General features: G+C 39.8%; 1 protein-coding gene across 1 annotated transcript in view; it reads right to left on the bottom strand.

The window, feature by feature from the left end:
- Positions 1-22185, bottom strand: part of WDPCP (WD repeat containing planar cell polarity effector) — a 271495-nt gene that overhangs the window by 45178 nt on the left and 204132 nt on the right. The window lies entirely within an intron of this gene.

Raw genomic sequence — 22185 nt, 5'->3', positions numbered from 1 at the left:
CCAAGAGCAGGACCCCATTGTAATAGATGCCATTCAAACATGTAGTAAGAGACAGCCCTTGCTGCAAAGAACTTATAGTCTAAATAGACAAGCCAGACAAAGGGTGAAGAGGGGAAACAAAGGCACAAAAAAGTGAAAAGAACGAGGAGTCCTTGTGGCACCTAAGAGACTAACAAATTTATTTGAGCATAAGCTTTCGTGGGCTAAAATCCACTTCATCAGATGTATGTAGTGGAAAATACAGTAGGAAGATATATATACATACAGAGAATATGAAAAAATGGGGGTTGCCATACCAACTCTAATGAGACTAATCGATTAAGATGGGCTATTATTAGCAGGAGAAAAAAAAACTTTTGTAGTGATAATCAGGATGGCCCATTTCAAACAGTTGACAAGAAGGTGTGAGTAACAGTAGGGGGAAAATTAGCATGGGGAAATAGTTTTTAGTTTGTGTAATGGCTCATCCACTCCCAGTCTTTATTCAAGCCTAATTTAATGGTGTCCAGTTTGCAAATTAATTCCAGTTCTGCAGTTTCTCGCTGGAGTCTGTTTTTGAAGGTTTTGTTGAATAATAGCAACTTTTAGGTTTGTAACTGAGTGTCCAGTGACATTGAAGTGTTCTCCAGCTGGTTTTTGAATGTTATAATTCTTGACGTCTGATTTGTGTCCATTTATTCTTTTGCGTAGAGACTGTCCAGTCTGGCCAATGTACATGGCAGAGGGGCATTGCTGGCACATGATGGCATATATCACATTGGTAGATGTGCAGGTGAATGAGCCCCTGATAGTGTGGCTGATGTGATCAGGTCCTATGATGGTGTCCCTTGAATAGATATGTGGACACAGTTGGCAATGGGCTTTGTTGCAAGGATAGGTTCCTGGGTTAGTGGTTCTGTTGTGTGGTGTGTGGTTGCTGGTGAGTATTTGCTTCAGGTTGGGGGGCTGCCTGTAAGCGAGGACTGGCCTGTCTCCCAAGATCTGTGAGAGTGAGGGATCGTCCTTCAGGATAGGTTCTGATACAGACTAACACGGCTACCACTCTGAAGCAAAAAAGTGAAGTGCTTTGCCCAAGGTCACACAGTAGGTTAGTGGCAAACTGGGAATAGAACTCAACTCTCCTGACAGCCAATCCAGTGCTGTACCCACTAAACCACACTGCATTTCCTGTCGTCTTTCTTCCTTTGAACGATAAACCAAAGTAGCTCTCTCATTTTATATACTGCACATCTTGCAAGTGCATTATGCTTTCCAAAGCTTTTACGAAACTGTTCAGCATACACAGTACAAAGCTTCAGAATACACAGTAGCATACACAGTACTGCCACAGCTGAGACCCGTGGAGGTGTCTGACCTGGAACTTCCATTGGTCTATAAGAGAGGGAGCTGCCAGCAAGGGCATTCTCTGGGAGGGCCCCTTAACTTTGGAATTATTTCCCGACCCTGGAGTGAGCTGTAGCTCACGAAAGCTCATGCTCAAATAAATTGGTTAGTCTCTAAGGTGCCACAAGGACTCCTTTTCTTAGTCTGAATAATATGATATACACTCATCTTTTGGGGCAGGAATTTGGGAAGGGGTGTGTATTTTTATTGGGACAATTATGTTTTTGCAAGATCTGCAGTGAGGAAAGTTTTTGGTTCTGTGGTGAGGCTTCTTTTGTGCAGGGAAAGGTTATTAGTTTGCCATTGTACCATCACTGCCTGTGTCTTAGGAAAAGGCACTGAGGTTAGCTACCTTGACCTTTCCCTAGTGAAGCCCCAACTTAACATATTCTACCTCAATGTAGCTGATCCAAGGTCTATGTGGGTAGATCTCCACCAGCTACATCGCCATCAAATTCGCCTGGTTACACTGAGGGTAGAAGATGTTAATTATGTCTTCATTACAGAACAAGTTGAGATGTACATCCTGGTAAACTACACTGAAGTTGCTAACCTTGGTGTCTTTTCCTAGTGATAAGCCTTTAATAGGCCTGTATTTTTATTTCTCGCCAAGAGCTCCGAGAGTCTTGCATAGACAGATTATTCATGCTTATCTCTAGGCTTTGCAGAATTCAATTTTTATTTTTACAATTTTGATGGATAGTATCAATGTTTATTTTTAAGCATTTTTATTTTTATCAATTTAAATTTGTATGGGAGGAGGCAGATAATTTTTTAATGAAACCTGATAAGATTCAAAAAGTTAAATTTCTATAACTGTTAAAACACAAATTGACAATATCACCTGTCAAAATATACAAAGTAAATATCCTTAAATGTAACTCTAAGTTCCCAAGTAGCATTTTTCTTTCTTTGCCTATTTGTAAACTTAGATTATTTTCAATGGAAATATTTTTTTTTTTGGTCGGCTTGTGTGTGTATGGTGAAATTGACATTTACTGACATTTACTAATAACAAGTCTTGGCAGGAGTAGATTTTTATCTGTTTAAATGAATAAATAGAAATACTCTAAAAAGCCATTCTAGTTTACTGGAAAAGTAGTTTTTTTTTTATGTGATTAGGCAGATCATTGGGATGGAGTCTGTCTCATGTGATCCCAAGTACAGGACCATGCACATTGTTGGTGCTTAACAAATAACTGCATCTAATAATAATACTGTAAGCATCATATAAGACAGGCTTTATTTTTCCCCATATGCAATGTTAATCTGAATTTTATACATTTACCTGACAAGATATTTAAGCTCTGATGCTGCAGTATGTAGTAAAGTGTGAACTACTCCACTGGAATGCAGCCCCATTGAAGGAAATGGGGTGCTACATGGCTGCAGGAAGCCAGCTGCATGCTATATGGTAGATTACAGTAGCATATAATTAGTCCTTTCTGAAATTGTCACTATAGTTGGGTGGTTAGAGTTTATGTACATATATTTTAACTCTGAATATTTGGTACATATTCTGGAGAAATATTTGATGAGTGTTATCATTATGTAATGTATTGTGAAAGCTCCAAACGCCCTTCATGTCTATCAGGAGGGTAATATACCTTTACGAGACATCAAAGATTAAACAAACAAAAAACCAAGGGAATTTAAAAAAAAACTAAGTCAGCATGGAATACATTCTCTCCCTGGTTGAACACACATGCCTATTAAAATGCATGGGAGTTCTGTACATGCATTTAGGAGAGAATAAACGTCTAATTTAAGCTATCTAAAGGCAGGATATTTAAGACTGACACTCTATCCTTTTTTTTTTAATTTGTTTTCCCCACCCCACGGCCATGTGGATTAAGAATGTTTCTCAGCTTTTACAGAGAATATTGTAAGAGAGCTGAAAATGAATGCAAGTGGTTTGCTTCAGAAAAATAAGAAAGTACTTTTAAAATAATTTATGAGCTATATTTAAGTTTTTTACTTTTGATTTTACTCAGACGCTTTACTATTTAGCCCATGAAAATGACATTTCTGATAAACTCTCTCATATTATACAGCTGCCTTTTAAGGGCAAAAAGAAAGGCAAAACAGTCAAGATGTGCCTGGCCAAATAGTTAACAGACCAGTGCACATATTTAGCTGACAACTGCCTGAAATGTGAACCATTTGCTCACCCTTTCTTGTTACTTCAAAACTGATTTGGGCTTAAACATCTGAAACCTACAGGTGTTTAAATTCTCTCACTTGTCAGCAGAGCAGGCCTCATCAGACATGGTCTCAGGATGTGGTCAGACTGAATAGATACCCAAAGACCCCACAGGTGAAACCCAAAGAACAACCTAGCCCACCTGTGCCCCTCAAGGCTTCTTTAGTGGATCTGTCCTTCAGAGACTAAAATTCAGAAGAGGAGTAGTTAGAAAGCACCCAAGTTACTAAAGCAATTACACTAAATGCTCTGAATTTAATTTGATAATTCATGGTCATAGGACTGAAACCTTTAACATTTAACCTTGCAGCAAATTAAATCAGCTTTCTGATCAAGTGAAAAATTGTAAGCCATTGAAGTTTGAGTGTGCAAAGCATAGAGTAATTAAAAGAAGCTTTAAAAAAATTAGGAGAAAAAATATAGGACCAGCCCTTCACCCAAAACAAAATAAGCCCTACAGGGGCAAAACAGGAAAGCATCATGGTCTCTATAAGACTAATATATTCGTAGTCAGTGGATTATACAGAGGTATAAACGAAATGTAGTCCAGACATAAGAAAGCCCAACTCCCACTGAATTCAATGAGCAGTGGGTCTCCATACACCAAAACTGAATTTGGCATGCTATCTTCTTTAATTCTTCTCAAATAGTGTAAGTAATATATTTGATTTTAGAAAATACAGAATTGGGGGCCTTAGATTTCAAGTTTCTAGTTTTAGCATATGCCTTCCATGTAATTGAAACCCTTGTTTCACTTTTTCTTGTGTGTGTGTGTGTGTGTGTGTATTTATACACATATGCCCAAATTAGTAACACCGATGCAGTATGTATTAGTAACATACACTATGTAAACTTATACAACATGTTAACTATACATTTTGCAAATCTCTATAGAGACACAGTATATAAGTTATACACTGCGTAACTAAGTATGTATGTAAGCGGTGTATATTATGTATGTAATATACACATTCACACACACTATCACTTCATTTTGTGCTCAAATCACACTTATAGGGCTCACTATTCAATGTCTCCTAGACAAATCCTACACTGAGACAAAACACAGATGCATTTTCTAAATGTACCTTATGGCATTAGGACATAAAAGAAGTTGGGGTATTAGACCCTGACTTGTTTTAAACATCACTATAGAACCATGACTGACAGTTTACAATTTACAAGAAGGGTGTGGCTAATAAAGTCACTGAAGCAGATATAAGCACAGTTCTCTCTGATATGCACTTATGGCCTGTCAGTCATTCTCTCAAGTGCTTTGTTGCACAGACATGCCAATAACTAATATTACATTCTATAGGTCTAATGCCCAAAGGCCTTTAAAAGACTATGCAACCATATCAGCATTTGAAAACCCCCGATTAAAGAGGTTTATTGCTTCAGTTGACTTTTTTTCCCTGTAAAAAAGTAATCTTAGACTGAAAACATTAACACTTGGAAAGTAGGACACTATAGTGTACATAAATTTTTTTAACAGGTGAAATATTATATTTGAAGAAGAAACAACAATGTTCATCTTTGTTTCTAAGCCATAGCTCTTGCCCTACTTCTAAAATTTAATGCACTGTCAAGTAAACAGAAAGTGTGCAATTAGAACATGTCAAAATAGAGTGCTCGCCTCAGACTTGATTTACTAACCCATAACGCCCTTCCCACTGTCAACAGAGCTACTTTTGCCAGATTGCATATTTCAATAACAGATTGGTACGAGTGCTACTTTTTAACCATAACAATGCAATGTACTGTTATGCTGTGTTCTGAAGAGCCAGTCATGGAAATGTAGGCATCCTATTCCTAGCCATTTAAATAGAACTCTGTCAACAGGAGCATCGGGTGGAGGAGGCCCTCAAAAGGTTCAGAGACCAAACATCCCAGAAGCTAAAGGGGGACACTCTTTGTTCTTTGGAACGCAACGGTGAAGGAGGAAGAAAAGATGCTGAGGGAAGAAGCGGAGTTTGATGCTGAGAAGTGACAAGAGCTGCAACTCTGAGGTGTTCAACCCCTTTGATGCCTGACATTTAGGATGGGAGTAGGGCAAGATCCAGGTGTGAAATCTTGGTTCCACTGAAGTCAATGGGAGTTTTACCATTGATTTCACTGGAGCCAGAATTTCATCCCAGGTGCCCATCCCTGAGATGTTTTTTTTTAGATGTGATATCGATGTCTTGCCTTTCTCTCAGAAAGATGTTACAGTAGATTCTGCTAATTAGCAAGCCCTTGGTGGATGGGCCAAAAGTTGCCATTAGCTGGCAGTTGCCAATAAGCAAAAGACAACCTGCCTGTGTCTGGGGCTTTCCATGGCGAGTGGGGCCCTGGGATGTGCAGAACCCAGGCCCCTGCTGCCAGGGCAGGACACAGCCTGGACAGTGCAGGAAGAAATACTGTGAAGCCCCGTGGGCCACCAACGCCCCCATTCCCCACGGAAAGCGCTGGCATCCTGGCAGTCGCACCCTCCTCGTTCCCCTCCCCTCCCCCCACACCCCGCCCGCCTGCTGTCCTGCCTGCAACCTACCCTAGGGCCTGGGCTCTGCATGTCCCAGTGCTTCTGCTCCTTTGAGCAGCCCCACAAACCTGGCCTGCCCCTGGGGCATACCACATGGAACGGGGGCTGGGGAGCCCATGGGGCAGCAGGAAAAGAAACTGTCCATAGCTGGCATTTCTGCTGGGGATATCCAGACCAATTAGCATTATAGTGAATTGGACAGTGTCCATTCCAGACAAAATGTTTCTGTTAACCAAAGTTGTTATCAGGATTGTGATTAAGTGGCATTTACTGTAAATGCAACGTTACTTGTCACCCATTCTTTTTGTCACTTAAAACCATATTTTGTATGTTTTGGTGTGGGGGGGAACAATAAAAAGGTAGTTTAATGAAGGAAGCTCCCCATGTTGAAACTTTCCACCACATCCTCACTTCACTATAGCCTTATTGGCTTCCCTTCATCTCGCTACTCACTCTTTCATATGGACATCGCTCTCCCTATACTGGCCACAGACGTATTCCGATTAAACCCAGACTTTCCAGTGGTTTGGTGGTGTTCCTCATGCCCACTTAATTCTGTTTGTTCTCCTGTTCCAATTCTGCTTTAGATGAAGGAAACACCTCTTCCTCCTACCTTGTGTTAAAAATGTACAAGGTTGCTTTGCCTGTAGGCAACCGCACAAATCACAGGAAAATACCCCGGTGGAATGCAATCACAGGTGTGGAATGGAGGCGGGTAGAGAGTGGGAAGGAATTAACAGGCTTGGAGTATTTTTCATTCAGCTAGAGCAGTGCTCGGTTCTAGAACAGGATGGCCAGTCCACACTGTTTCAGTCCTACTTCACCCTTGATTTTGCCTCAAAGGGCTTAGGCCTATACTAAGCCTGGCTAGCCATGGTCCCCAAGCTGTTGGCCACAGGTTAGGATTGCTAGAACTAGTGCTACGACTTCACCATGTCGCCCAGCAAATCTTCTCTGTCCGAGGCCAGGAAGAGGATGGTAGAGCAGCCAGCTATGCTGCTAGATGTCATTTCTAACTTCTCTGATTTTCTGTTTTTCTTTAACTTGTGGGAGTTTATTATTCAAGAACTATTTACAATTAATGTTTTCATTAACTACTATCGTTAAAACATTTGTTATGACAAATAGGATGCACAGAGGAATAAAATAATGCTCCAAAATGTAAGCAATAAAATGTCAATATGAAATTTCACTGATGTTCAGCAGCCGCAGGGTAAATTCTCAAGGGACAACCACATAATCTGAATAAACGGGGAATGATATACAAGTCACCGTACAGCATTTTTAAAGAAGAGTAGATTAAAGGAAAATAAAGTAGAATATAAATAAAGAATATATTCAATTTTTTCACTTCAGAAAATGTTCCAGACATCCACTCCTATTTAAAGAATAGATGAGATTTCTGTTTCAAAATTTAAATGAATATACAATAGGCTGGTCTCTTATTTATAGTAGAAAAATGTAATATCTCTATAATATGAAGACTTTGACAGGAGCAGCACCAGTATTTTCTCCCACCACCCAAAATGAAGGGACAGAACCAGAAGATGTCGGAAAGCATCTTTCACAATCAAGAAAACATTAGCTGATAAAACTTCTGGAACTGTGACACTAATGGAAAAATTTGTCTGGAAGAACATAGTCACAGCTAAGACCGTGATCAAAGTTATACAGCGTAAGTGGTGAACAATCCATACAGCTCTAGATGGTATTTTGAAGTGGATAATATTGAATTTGCCATTACTGGGGACTGGGTGCAGACCAACAAAAATCTGCCTGCTTAGATGATAATCGTAAGAGCATGGATGTATAAAATATCTAATATGTAAATAGTAAAAATGTTAAGTCAAGCAATGCTCACAATCCTCTGTACCTCGCAGATGGAGAGAGGTAAAGCTAAATCAGAAAGATCTCTTACACAATAGATTCCCTGATGCTTCTGAAACCCAAGTGACTGTCTGGAATACTGACCTGATCCAAAATGCCTTGAAGTTAATAATAGGAGTGTTTCCTGATCCACAAATAAGGAAGGAAAAATCTATACCAGAAGTATTCGGTGATGGACTCGATTCAGGACTAGAGCTGGTCAGAGAATTTTAATTGAAACAATTTTCTGTTGGAAAATGCCATTTTGATAAAACCAATTTTTTTAGTTTCAGAGTAACAGCCGTGTTAGTCTGTATTCACAAAAAGAAAAGGAGTACTTGTGGCACCTTAGAGACTAACCAATTTATTTGAGCATAAGCTCTCATGAGCTACATCTCACTTCATCAGATGCATACTGTGGAAACTGCAGAAGACATTATATACACAGAGACCATGAAACAATACCTCCTCCCATCCCACTCTCCTGCTGGTAATAGCTTATCTAAAGTGATCACTCTCCTTACAATGTGTATGATAATCTAGTTGGGCCATTTCCAGCACAAATCCAGGTTTTCTTACCCTCCGCCCCCCCCCCCCCAAACTCACTCTCAACAACATTTCCTGCAGAATTTTTTTTTTAAACTATAATTTTTTTTTCCTGTTTAGGAAAACCTTGTTTTGGAAACTTCTGGAAATTTGTGTTTAAAAATTTCTTTCATTTTTATATTACCTTTATTATTTCATCAAGTGTCAGTAGGATTAGTGCATAATATGACATATCATATTATGTGTTACTAGTAATGACTTAGCATGAAATAATATAAAGCTTATTGACTGCAATTAAATTTTTATTTTAAAACAAAATTTTGAATGTCAAAATATCTAAATTTCCTGTGAAATAGAAATTCTAAGTTTTGACCAGCCCTATTTAGGCCTCTTCTGTGAGTAAGATGACATCATGAATGGACTTAGAGTATTCATATAAAGTTTACATATAAGCGAAGGGATCTACAGCATATTGTTTGAAAATCAGTAGTGGTGTTATTTGGTACTTTCTAGGCTCCCAAATCTGCAATCAGATCTGTGTGGGCAGAAACAGTTCTTTTGTTGTTGTTATGGGAGTTGCTCTTCAATAGGCAACTGCAGCTTTGGGGACTGATCTTGCAAAGTGCTGAGTGGAGTTCAAACCTTGCAGAATTAAGCCATTCATTAGCAAACTGGCCTCATCATTAGAAAACAACTCAAGTAAGAGGATGGCAAGCAACATAGAGAATCCTTTTAAACATCTATTGCTGTGTAACCCTAAAATTAGTCTTTACTTGTAATGGTGTGTAGTTGCATCGAGTGATGAAAGTGAATAAGAAGCTGTGGAATAAAGGTAACTGACTTCCCAGAAGTCTCTCTTGCCTCATGTTGTAAAGATTAGATGATATTGTAAGAGAAAGGAAGGATTTTAGAAGTTGGAAGGATTTCACCTATCTATACAGTTAACCTACAACAGGAAGGTAAAAAAAAATAAAATCAAAAATGGAGAGGCTGGATACAACAATTCAAAATAAATATGAATGGAACTATTATAGTTAATAATAATAATTAGTATTACAATAGTGCCTCCAGGCCATAGCCAAGGCAGGGTATTAGGCAAAGTACAGACATGCAGGAAGAGAGAATCCCTGACCCCAAAAGCTTACAATCTAAATAGACAAGGAAAATGAAGGGTAGGAGGGGGAAGAGACTTGCCCAAGGTCACTCAGCAGGTGAGTGGCAGAGCTAGAAATTGAACCTATGTCTCCTGAGTGCCTATCCAGTCCTGTATCCAATCACCCACACTGCCTCCCATTGAACAGTTAGCCAGAAAAGCGCCACACAACGAACAGGAGAATAGGCCCAGGAGAGTTCTAGAACTCTAAATATATGAAGATGGAGAGGTGAACAAAATTCATTCTTGGTTCAAAATTTTTGAGGATTTATGTACTTGAAAAAGAAATTTCAATGCCATGGACCAAATTCTTCAATGATGTCCATATTGTGCAACCATAGTGAAGTTAGTGTGTTTTATGGCATGTAAATCAGAGCAGACTGTACCCCCACATACTTAATAGTCACAAACTATGGCTTTGTTAGTAATAGGGCAAGTGTCTGCCAGTTAGTAAATAGACACAAGAGCTAAGTTAATAAATTAACAGCATCCCCACATTACAAGTGAAGTTGCCATGTGTCAATTGTGCACATTACATAACAAAATAAATAATAAAAAGAAAAGGAGTACTTGTGGCACCTTAGAGACTAACCAATTTATTTGAGCATGAGCTTTCGTGAGCTACAGCTCACTTCATCAGATGCATACTTAAAGTCTGCTGCAGTTTCCACGGTATGCATCTGATGAAGTGAGCTGTAGCTCACGAAAGCTCATGCTCAAATAAATTGGTTAGTCTCTAAGGTGCCACAAGTACTCCTTTTCTTTTTGCGAATACAGACTAACACGGCTGTTACTCTGAAACCTGTCAAAAATAAATAATACTTGCACTTATTTAGAACCTTCCCTCTAAGGATACTGAAGCACTTAACAACAGGAGGGTATCATTTGGGGGAACCAAAGGGCAGAAATAGAAACTGAGCTTTAGCAATTAGCTCAATGTAACAATGAGTTAGGAGCAGAGTCTGGAAGAGAACATAGACCTCATGACTCCCACGCCCTTGCTTTAACCAGAAGGCTATGCTGTCTCCTATTGTCTCAAGTAAGACACCTAGACACCAAATCTCCCATCTCAGAGAAGAGGCAGCCCCCACCGTCCCCACTCCCTGTCCTTGCTGGACTTATATACAATACAGACCTTAGCATATTTGCCAGAAAAAATCCCCCAACCCCTGTACAAGCATCTTGTAGCAAATATATTTTATGATTGAATTATAGCAAGGATTATGAGTGATGAAACAAGATTAGCAAATGAGCAGAACTGAACTCTACACTAGGAAGTTTCAACAAATAAATGATACCAGACTGAAAAAACAACTCCACTGGAAACCACATTGATTACTTCATGCTCTCCAAAATGAAATTGTCTCAACCAATCAGTGAGAAGGGATAGATACTTATTTCACAGTTATGCAATTCCCTATGCTCACATTGTCTCAGGGGATCTAATTTGCATAATAACTACACAGAGTTTTCTCAATAACCATAAAGTGTGTAAAGCCCTGTAGATTGTGTCAGGGACATGACTGGCCAAGCACAGGGGAAGGGCTCTCACGGTGGCTACGCTTTCTGATAATTTTTAAGTTGACTCTGAAATCTACCTCTTTATCCTGTCTCAATTCTATTGTGAAATAAGTGCACACTGATTATGCAAAAGAATCTGCTTTGCTTTTCTACTGTCCCCAAAACTCACAGTCTACATGTCCACAACAATCATGCTTTCTTCAGTCCATGACTTTCTTCTACCCTGTCACTACACATAGTCCCAAATATCAAATACAACTTAATTTTAAAAGAAATCACTGTTAGTGTGGGAAAAACAGGTGTGGCAGGGGACTAAGTCTTCTTCAAGTGGCAAGGAAAATTCAGCAGGGATGAAGGTGTTGAGAGGTCTGAGGCTAGATCGGGTCAGAAGGTGGGGAGCCAGAGGAGGCTATGTTTATTATGCGCCTATGGATGGGGAGCACTGAGGGTAGAAAACAATCAATCAGAGAGGGAGATGTTATATATCCAGTAAATTACACGGTTGAGAAGACAGAGTACAGTTCTGTATAGTACAAATAAATAGTACAAATAATTATATAATAAAATAATAATAATAATAATAGCTTGAAGACTTCTCCCAGTTAATTCATTAATTTCTAGGCCAACAGACTGTAAGGTCTCTGGTCTCTGGACTCAGAGTTTATTCCTCTAAATTGCTTAGCCTTGGCCTTAACAAGAGATACAATTATTACATCATAAGCAAGAAGCACTCTCGGGTTATCGTTTAGTTTACTCATATTGCTGTCATCCTGCTACCGCCTAACTACATAATTAACTGTCTCCACTATACAAACAAATCTAAGGGAAGTGATAAATGCACGATATATTAGCTTAAAAAAGCATAAGTACCATTTATATACAGAAGTGGGCCATAGTCTATTTGAGATGATAAACTGCCCCATGCAGTTTTTAAAGGCTGTAGACTGACTGCTTTTGAATTCATAATGAAAGAGCAGATAGCACAGGTAGGTCTCATTACCGAACCCAGGCTTCTAAGGAGAGGTTAACAAAGTTGGAACCGCTGGGGCGCTAAGCATGTGAAGGCCGAAGGTATGAGTAAGGGATGCTGGAGTTGTACATACTGTCAAAACTGTGGCCTGCGTAAACTGAGCAATGTTTTTTCTGGTCAATGTTTTAAAATTAATTTCTTTTAAATACTCTTATGATCAGAAATAGCTACAGAAACAAATTGTAATTAAACATGATTAAGTGAGAAAATTTTGAGAGATCCTGTAGAGAGGAAAAGAAGTATATATAAAAAAAATGTTGAGGGGGGACAGGACACAGAGCCGGAGAATAACAGTGGTTATATGTCAATATTGGTCTGAGCCGGAGAATAACAGTGGTTATATGTCAATATTGGTCTGACTTTAGTTATACTGACCTCAAAAGTGAAGAAAGGCTGTCTGGGCTAGGTGGTGGTACGTGTGTAACTTTGGCGTCGTGATGTACCCTACGTCCACCCACCCTGTGTAAGGGTCTGATCAGCTCAGCGAAGCGCTGCTTTATGCCAAATAAAGATACCCAAGTGACAAAGGCTGGCATCGAACTGAGTTCTCGGGAAGCTGAGTGGGAACAGAGCTCAGCGGGAATAGCAACACGCACTGTTTCAGCTTCGGGGCATGTGCACTGCTGCCTTCCACTAGGTGCCCAGACACCTAAGCTCCAGAGCGATTCACAAACCAGGTGAAGACAGGCATTTGCTCAGACACCGTCTACTGGGCTGAGCTCCTCCGGCAAGTTCATACAGAGCTACTACAACAACAACAGCTGCCACCAAAGGTGCTGGAACTGGGGTGCTGGGGGGTGTTGCAGCACCCCCTGGCTTGACCTGGTTGCCATCATATCCAGGGTTTACACTTTGGTTCAGTGGCTGTCAGCAACCGCACAATACAAATTGTTCCAGCACCCCTGGCTGCTACCACTGCCCATAACATTTAGCCCAATGGTTAGGGTACTCATTTGGGCTGTGGGAGAACCCCGATCAGTCTCCCCTCCAACTGAGGGGGGAAGAAGGGACTTGAACATGAATCTGCATCTCTTTGGTGAGTGCGCAGACCACTGAGATCTGGGCTATTCTGATGTGGGGCTCCTTCAATGCACTAAATAATTAGAGTCACTAGAGCAGGGGTCTGGATCCTGGGTCTGCCTCGTAAGTGCTCTAACCACCAGGCTAGAGAGTCATTCTCATGCTTGTGCTCTCTCTCACACCTCTTTCTCTCTCTGGCCCAACTGACACTTTGAGAGTGAGCGAGAGAGGGAGGGGAACACCCTACCAACTGGGCTAAAAGCAATGAGCTAAGTCCTCCTCCTCTTCCTCCTGCCATGCAGTTACAATACCTCACTCATTTTGTGCATTCAGGCCTAACCTAATTACTCATGAGAATTCAAACCAATGTGATCATCCCAAACTCATGCCAAGAAAATCTCCATGATACTTCATATCTATTCATGATAGATATGATATAAATATAGAACTGTTTGTAATGTCTGTATATGAAGGAGTGGTGAAAGTGATGGAGGTGTTTAAAGACAGTGAAAGGAGCAGCTTTCTCACCCTAACCTGTCTTCTCCTCACTTCCCAGCAGTAAAAAGAGAGGAAGAAGCAGTAAATTGTCTAGGTTTGCCACCCATTCCAAAATTATATTGTGGTTGTCGCTATGTGATGACATTGCATCTTTTCATCATAATGTTGCAACATCCTGAAATTTCATAAGGCACAAGCATGGTCAACGTTGCCTCATGAGCTGCATTTAAGATTAAAGTCAATAGTTTAAAACTAACATGATTCAGAACTAGCCTCATTAGAGACAACTAGTCCTGGAGTTAGCTATGAAGACTGTTGTGGAAATAATATTATAAAGCACAAATATTTCTAACCAGCCCCGGGTCAGGAGGCTTGTCCAACAAATGTTCTGAACAAAATATGCAGCTTGAACGTGAAAGGCAGAAATTTAGGTGAGAAAAAAAACCTCTCTTCCACTGCTGTAAGATGGCTATTGCTACTATTGCTTGAGCAATGCTATGGCTATGGTCACATGACCCTGAAATTTGCAAAAGAGTCGCTTCGGCAGAGACTAACTGATGATACAGAACATTCAGGGAAAAGACACTTTCATTGAAGGAAACAAAAATATATAGGAGGGGAAAGGTTTTAGTTTAAAGAAAGAATTGTCCCTTGGGTTGAAACTATGACCTTCAATGACCTTGTTTGTGGCTTTGGGTGCTGTTGGTCAGTTTTCCAAGCTGCAGGGCAATCGTTTTTCTCTCAGCTTGGTCTATTTCTCCTCTTTCATATTTTGGCCAAGTTTGATGCTCAGGAAAGTAACAGGTTGATAACGCTGGCAAGTGCAAGGCACACTGTCAGTGTTAGTCAATCTGCTCCACAAGCTGCTTTTACCAGGAACATCCCTGCTATGCAACACCAGCCCTCTCCCGAGCAGAGACTTCCAACAGTGAAAGACTATGGCATGTGCTGGTTTTGTTATACCAACAAAGCTTCAAATAAGTACTACGTTAAGACCATCAAACTACTTTCTCTTTTGATGTGTCTGATTTTAGTCTCCACAGGCGAAATGTTAGTGTATTTACCCACGCTTTCACCTAGGTTCACTAAAAGGAAAACAGCCAAGACCTCCACTTTGCTATGGGGTTCCTCAAGTTGACCCTGGGCACAGAGCTTGAGAGTCCACGGTCTTTGCTTGGAGTCATCATCAGAGGAAGAGTTTTAAAAAAAAGTTCTCTACTTGATCTGTATCATCAGCAAACAGATGTACGAAGACTGACTGAATGGCTCTATTTAAAAAACGCTGACACTTCTGAACACAGGAGAATCTATAGCTTCTTCTTCCCTTCCAATCTGCCCTAGGCTAGGTCTGATATTTCTTTTTTTACCCACCTTTGCAGTGAATATTCATCTGACTCATTTGGCGTGAAACAGACTAAAAAAGACCTTTTCCGATATTATAATTTTGTAAACATGGTTTGTTTAAAACCTCACAAATTTTATAGCTACGTGTTCCAGAAAAACACCTCTTCTTCAAATTCCTCAGCTGACACATCACCTCTGTGATGTGTTACACCCTGTCACATCACGTTACATTATACAGAGTAAACAGAAGAAAGGTTATAACCTTGGTGTGCATACCAACTGCCATGCAAGTATGTGTTTGCCAGCTATTCCTTCTATATGTATGAATGCTCTCTGAAAATACTAAAATCAGAGAAACTTTAGGGTTGAGGAAGGAGCTAGGGTATATGAGCAAAACACACTTATGATACATTACGAACATGCAGACACACATCTAATGCTAAGTAGATAGAGTATGGAAAGAGAATCTCACAAATGATAGACAACTAATACTCTTTTACATGTACATAGTAGATTTCATCCAGCAGGATTACAAAATGGTTGACAATGAGCCAGATTCTGGCTGCTGTATATACATAAAAGCACAAATGAAACTGCAGGGGCAGAAGGGGAATATTCTGGACTATTTTTGCTCTGAATCTGGCTTCTCCACCAGTCCCCAGACAGGCCACTCCATGGGCTCTCCATGACAGGAGTCATGGAGGGGCTTCTGAGGAGTTGCCTATGGGTCAGGAGATACAGTCTGCTGATTGTACACATTCATACCTTGAGCTAGAAATGGCAATTATATACCTCATGCAGGCTTGATATAATACCCACAAACTATATATTTATTACTTCCATAAAAACTGTTATAAGAACACTTTTAAGGTTGCAAAATCAAGCACTCAAAAGCTAGGAAATGTCAGAATTTAGGTTGACTGTGCAGTCCCAGTCTCCTTGTCCCAATCTCTCCCACCACAACTACCACTCTCATTTTACAGCTCCCAGCCTCTATCCCTCCTCATCCTTCCGTCCCAGTTTCTGTCCCCCCTTGACTCCTTGTCCCAGTCTACCTACCCTACTAGGTTATGGTGTATGGGTGTTACACGATGGCTAGCTCTTCCCCATTGCTGAATTTTTTTCTGTCTGAAATATCATCTCAGGAAGACAAAAGCGACAGGTCTGGCTAGCCTCAAAGCTCTTAGCATCTTTTAGGACATAATTGGCAAATACTGTACTGGGGGTATTACAAATAAAATGGGAATCAATTCATTTAAAAATCAAGACCTAAAGTTGAATGGCCTCTTCATTTCATTTGGTAGTTTGGGTATTGGTACTTTTAAAAAAACAAGTCACATTCTGTAGCAGACATTAAGTCACAATAAACAAGAAAAAAAGTTAAGGAATGCCATAATTATTCTAAAAACCTGACTGAAAACTATAAATCTCTTTCAAGTTCAGGTACACAGAGCCTTGTGTAGACCCTCTGCAGCTAAGCAAAGCAGCTAGCCTTTGATGTACTTATAATTATTAGGGGCTTAAGATTATGTCTTTAGGCAAAGCTGCCTAGCAGTAGGAAGGTATAGATCAAAACTGACATCATGACACAATGAAGTGAAGATAGGTGAAGAGGAGCCAAAAATAGTTTGGCATAACTCAAGTAAAACAAGTACCTGATGTGATGCTGCTCAAAGACAATGCAAGAAGTAAAGCAATTAGTGACCGGAACTGCTACAATATTAAGAATTGAAGATTTATTCTTCAGTAATGTTTAGAAGAAATGAAAACGTTAAGTAACAAAAAGTAAATGATAAAATCAAGCAGAATGTTCAGCCAGTCAATTCACAAAATGATGTGAAATATGTAACAACAACAACAACGAGGGTCTAACATGTAAAAGGAGGGATTCAGAACTAAAGGTGTAGTAGGGCTGAAACCTGCAAGGAACTGAGTGCTCTGAGTTCCCACTGAAACTAATGGCAATTGAGAGCCCTCAGCATCTTGCATGACCAAGCCCTAATCCATCTTTAACTCATCCTGTTGTTCCTGAGTATTTGTGGAACCTCAGGTCAGCATGTGGTCCGGATCCAAAGTCCATTGACGTAAATGGGAATTTTTCTACGGACTTCAGTGGGTTTTGGATCAGATCCTACATGCGGCAAAACGTAAGCATAACTAAATGACTTAAAGAGATGCGGGGAAGCTTAATAATGCACTCATTATGCCTGGCCCAGTATTCTGAAAGGTCACATGGTGGAACTCATTTCTCACTATAGGTTAACTGCCAATTGTGTGTAAAAGGAGCATTTTGGATTCAAATGGGTATTTCTTTGCCTCCTGGGGGAAAGAGTTATATTATTGGAATACTTTAAGCAAATGATTTGGCTCCTGAGGATTTGATTGACTTAAACTGGGAATCTAAATAAATGAACAGGAGCTCCAGTATTTAAGTTGGAGGCCCTAACTTTTTAGAACACTTGAACATAAAGTTATGCGCATCATGTCCCTTGTCATTTGAAGGCCAGCGCTGGAATATTCTTATCTGGAACAATTAGATATTGCTTTATTTTTACTGTACAATACAACTTTATTTTGGATAACACCTTTTATACATACTATATCCCAAAACATTTTGCAGCATGAAATAATAAATAACAACAGAGGAAGAGAGAAATCAGGAGAAAAGGTAAGTTTTCATCTAAAATTTTAAATGTGATGGAAAGACAATGAGGCAGGTAGATATGAGAAAGCTGTTCCAGATGGGCGGGGGCTGTCTCGCCAGCAGTGGAGTGGGTGTGTGAGGGAACCGAAGAAAGGCTATTGCTGGAAGAATGAAAGGAGTGGTGAGGGAACCGAAGAGAAATGAACTCTATCAGATAATAATAATAATAATAATAATGATTAATAGAAACAAGATGAGAAGATAACAGAGTATGAAGAACTCTAACACAAAGTGAAATGATGATGGCAAACTAGAGCAAAGCCAATCCCAGTGATTATTAGAGCACTTGGAGCAATCCCTAAGGGTATGAATGAGCAGCCCAAGAACACATTAGGAGTGCAAGACACCACGATCAGTGACCTCCAAAAGACAGCGTTCTTAGACATTGTGAGAATTTCAAGGAAAGTCAACGAGAACGAGTGCATTTGAGCACCTAAAATGCAGGAATTCTCCGACGGGTTTAATGGAACTCCTGACTACTCAAACATACAGAGTTGGTTCGGGATCAGAATATATTGGTGACTCACAGGGATAAATTTTGGACAGTAGCTTCCCCTTTTTATGCTTAAAGATCTTATATGTTGTGAAGGCCATTTGTTTAAAAGAAATTCCCATGATGTAATACAATCTAATAACAGTAATAATATAATAACAATAACACCACCTTGTTCTTATATAGCTCTTTTCATCAGAAGATCTCAAAGCACTTTACAAAGATAAGCTAATGCAAGTCCCTGGATAATTACAAAAGCAAGGAAGGCGATTTTAAATTTGATTTTGAAATGCAAGTGGAACCAGTGGAATTCTCTGAGAATGAGGTGATCTGCCTGAGTTCTTTGTAGCTACTCCTCCTAGCTTTCTCCTACTATATAGTCTATGAGAAGAAATATTGCAGAATATCTGTATCATTGTAGCTGGGTATTTAAAAATATTTCTTTTTTTTTTAAGGGAAAAATCTCAAATTTTTTTCTTGTCAACTAATGGACCACTGAGTAAGTCAGCCCTAAAGGGCTTTTTAGAACAGTGGAATTATCACATCTCCAGTTGTTTGATTAAGGTACCACTGTTAAAAACATTGCCTAAACATTAGAGCTACTAATATTTTAAATTTAATTTCTAAGTAAAGGTATAGGGCTTCACAGTTTGCCTTTGAACTATGCAGCATTTATCTGTCTTTCTTGTCACAACATGAATCCCTTTTGGGTGAAAGCTATTGATTTGAAGGTTAAAATAAATTCATCTTGCTGGGCTCTAATGTAATTTGTTGGAAGCTGGCCTTGGGAAACTTTCTGCATTTACTACATATGCTCTTCATTGGGTATTCATAGTGCAGTAATGTTTGAATGGCTGAGTTCTTTACCTCCATGATCATTATTAAACATGGCATTTCTTAACACATTGTGCCTTGTGAGTTCTTTGTAGCTTTGTAGCTGTGGTTTACATTAGCAATCTATAGTCTACTGAATTGAACAGATGTGCTCTTCTACAGTGGAGAAAACAATATCTAGTTATTTGTGCTCTGGTAGGGTATGTACAAGAGCTAATACAAATCCTCTACTAGTAAGCCTAGATTTCTCTTTACTAGATATTTTAAAAAAATGTCTATATTGTTCACATCAATACAGCTAACTGAGGAGAACAGAACAAGCTTCAGGACAAGGTTATAGTGAAATCACTGAGCCTTTGCCAAGAAGCTTGTGTTAAAGATGTGCTGTGGAAGTAATTCAACAGAATTTAACTTTGGTCCAAAACTAGATTAAAGACAGCCATAAAATCCACGGCCACCTGTCTCCAGTTCAAATTGGAGTTGGAGAAAAGGGAAGGACTTTGCATTTCTACTCTGGGAAAGTGTACAGTGCCATTATTTTGATCTCATAATACCACACGATGTATTCTCATAGGATTTCAAACATCAAATCCGTTGAGAATGCTTTCTCTTAAAAAGCTTTTATCGAATTAATCTAACAATGTCTGTTTAGGCCCAGATCAAGGGCAAGGAACAGCAGAGAGCCCAGCTGACTCCACTTTCCCCCTGCAAAACCCTGAGCGAAACTAGCTGTGTTTTACCTCCTGAAACACAAAGGAATTTCAGTGGTTCTACAGTGTTTTCATCAGAATCATCCAGGCATTCTTATTGGCCATAGGATCCTTTGACAGTTGCTTCTTGGATATATGCATGGCAAACTCTGACCATATAAGGAGCTCAAATGAATTAAAAATCCAGAAATTACACTGAGGAAAAATTGCGTCCTTTGCAACATTAAGTCTGACTTTTGCCGTGTTACACTGAGCTATGCTCAACCAGAATGTGGATGGGAGGGATTGGTACAGGGATAATATGCCACTGAGAGATAAATGGTTTGGGGGACAAATATTATTTAGGGAGGGAACTCATCCTCTGGCCTTCATGAGTCATTCCTTGATTTTACCATCACCTTACAGAGCCCCTTCCCTACCTTAGCGTAGAACTTGGGCCCAGCTGCCTCTATGATACACCACTTGCACATCACACTGTCTGTTTGCTTTGACTGCTGCCTTCTCATTGAAATTTGCAGTGCAAGTGAAGGGTTTGATCTAGGAAGCCTCAAAGTTTTGGGCCCCACACTACAAGAAGGATGTGGAAAAATTGGAAAGAGTCCAGCAGAGGGCAACAAAAATGATTAGGGGACTGGAACACATGAGTTATGAGGAGAGGCTGAGGGAACTGGGGATGTTTAGTCTACGGAAGAGAAGAATGAGGGGGGATTTGATAGCTGCTTTCAACTACCTGAAAGGGGGTTCCAAAGAGGATGGCTCTAGACTGTTCTCAGTGGCAGCAGATGACAGAACAAGGAGTAATGGTCTCAGGTTGCAGTGGGGGAGATTTAGATTGGATATTAGGAAAAAAATTTTCACTAGGAGGGTGGTGAAACACTGGAATGTGTTACCTAGGGAGGTGGTGGAATCTCCTTCCTTAGAAGTTTTTAAGGTCAGGCTTGACAAAGCCCTGGCTGGGATGATTTAATTGGGGATCGGTCCAGCTTTGGGCAGGGGGTTGGACTAGATGACCTCCTGAGGTCCCTTCCAACCCTGATATTCTATGATTCTATGAAATGCCCTTGAAACAGAATAGCAGAACAGAGGAATGCGGGCCGATGGCACTAGAATGGCATGAAGAGAAACAGGGAGTGGGAAACAGGATGGATGAAAGGTCTGGGGTCACAAGATGGTGAAGAGGAAAAGTAAGAGGTGGGAAGGGAAAACAGATAAGGGAGCTGGATAAAAGCCTGGCTTCAATAAAAGGGGCCTGGACACTCAGACTGTCTCTCAAAAATGGGAATCACAATACACTGGGGCAGCTGGTAACTTAATTTTTCTATGCACCCTTAAATGGACATGTAGTATTTTGTACTGCTGCATACATGGTCTGTAATGAAAGATTCTGTTGTAATACATACACTCCAAGAGACAAAGTTAAGATTGTTTGAAGAGTAACTCTGACGCTTCTGACTTTTGCATGATTCACTTCTCCGAGTTAGTGTTGCATTGACACTGTAATTTACATATAGGGTGGTCACTGAGTTTGCTTGTTTTGAGTGGTTAAACAATGCCCGGGCCTCAGAAAACCTTCTTTGCTAATGATTCTTCCTTGGGTCACAAATTTAAAATTAAAGCAGCATAATTCAAAAGTTCAGTGTATGTTTAGAAACAGAAGAAAACAAAACCGTTAGCTCTGTTTTCAAGTACTTAGGGCCCTATCCAGTTCCTGAACTCATGGCAAGATTCCCACTGATGTCAGTAGAAACTGAATCAAACCCTTAGTGCTCCACTGTTAATATAATAAGGCTTCACTACAATTTATCAGGGGAGCATTGCATGTACTAAAAAATGTAAACCACCATTATTCAGAAAATGATGACATCTTAAAGACCATGGTTAAAGATGATGGATTGACTTTATCATTTACAATGAAGGAGTTTACTTTAAAATAATAATAATTAGCAGTTACAGAGAGAGGGCTTTCCATGCAAGATTTTTCATACACTTTAAAAGCATTAATTTAACCTCATAAAATCTCTAAGTATTAGTATTTCTATTTTACACATAATGAAACAGACTCAGCGAGATTAAGGGCTAAACTTGTAGCATTAAGTGTGTACAACTGCATACATACATGTGTGCCTGACTAACTCTTACTCGCAAATATGCTATGTGCCCACACAAGTCAGATTTTGACAAGCACACATAGCCCATTAGGCACTGAACTAGCAACATGCGCACAAAAATACTTGACTTGCACATATACATTGGTATTTGCATTCATAATCAGACATGTACAAATGTAAACTCACAGTTATAATCTTCTATTTTTGACAATCTGGCCCTAAAAAAACTTGCCTAACCCAAGTTCACACAA

This window comes from Eretmochelys imbricata, chromosome 3 (assembly GCF_965152235.1).
Source record: "Eretmochelys imbricata isolate rEreImb1 chromosome 3, rEreImb1.hap1, whole genome shotgun sequence".
Classification (NCBI taxonomy): domain Eukaryota; kingdom Metazoa; phylum Chordata; order Testudines; family Cheloniidae; genus Eretmochelys; species Eretmochelys imbricata.
This window is presented reverse-complemented; position numbering and strand designations above follow the sequence as displayed.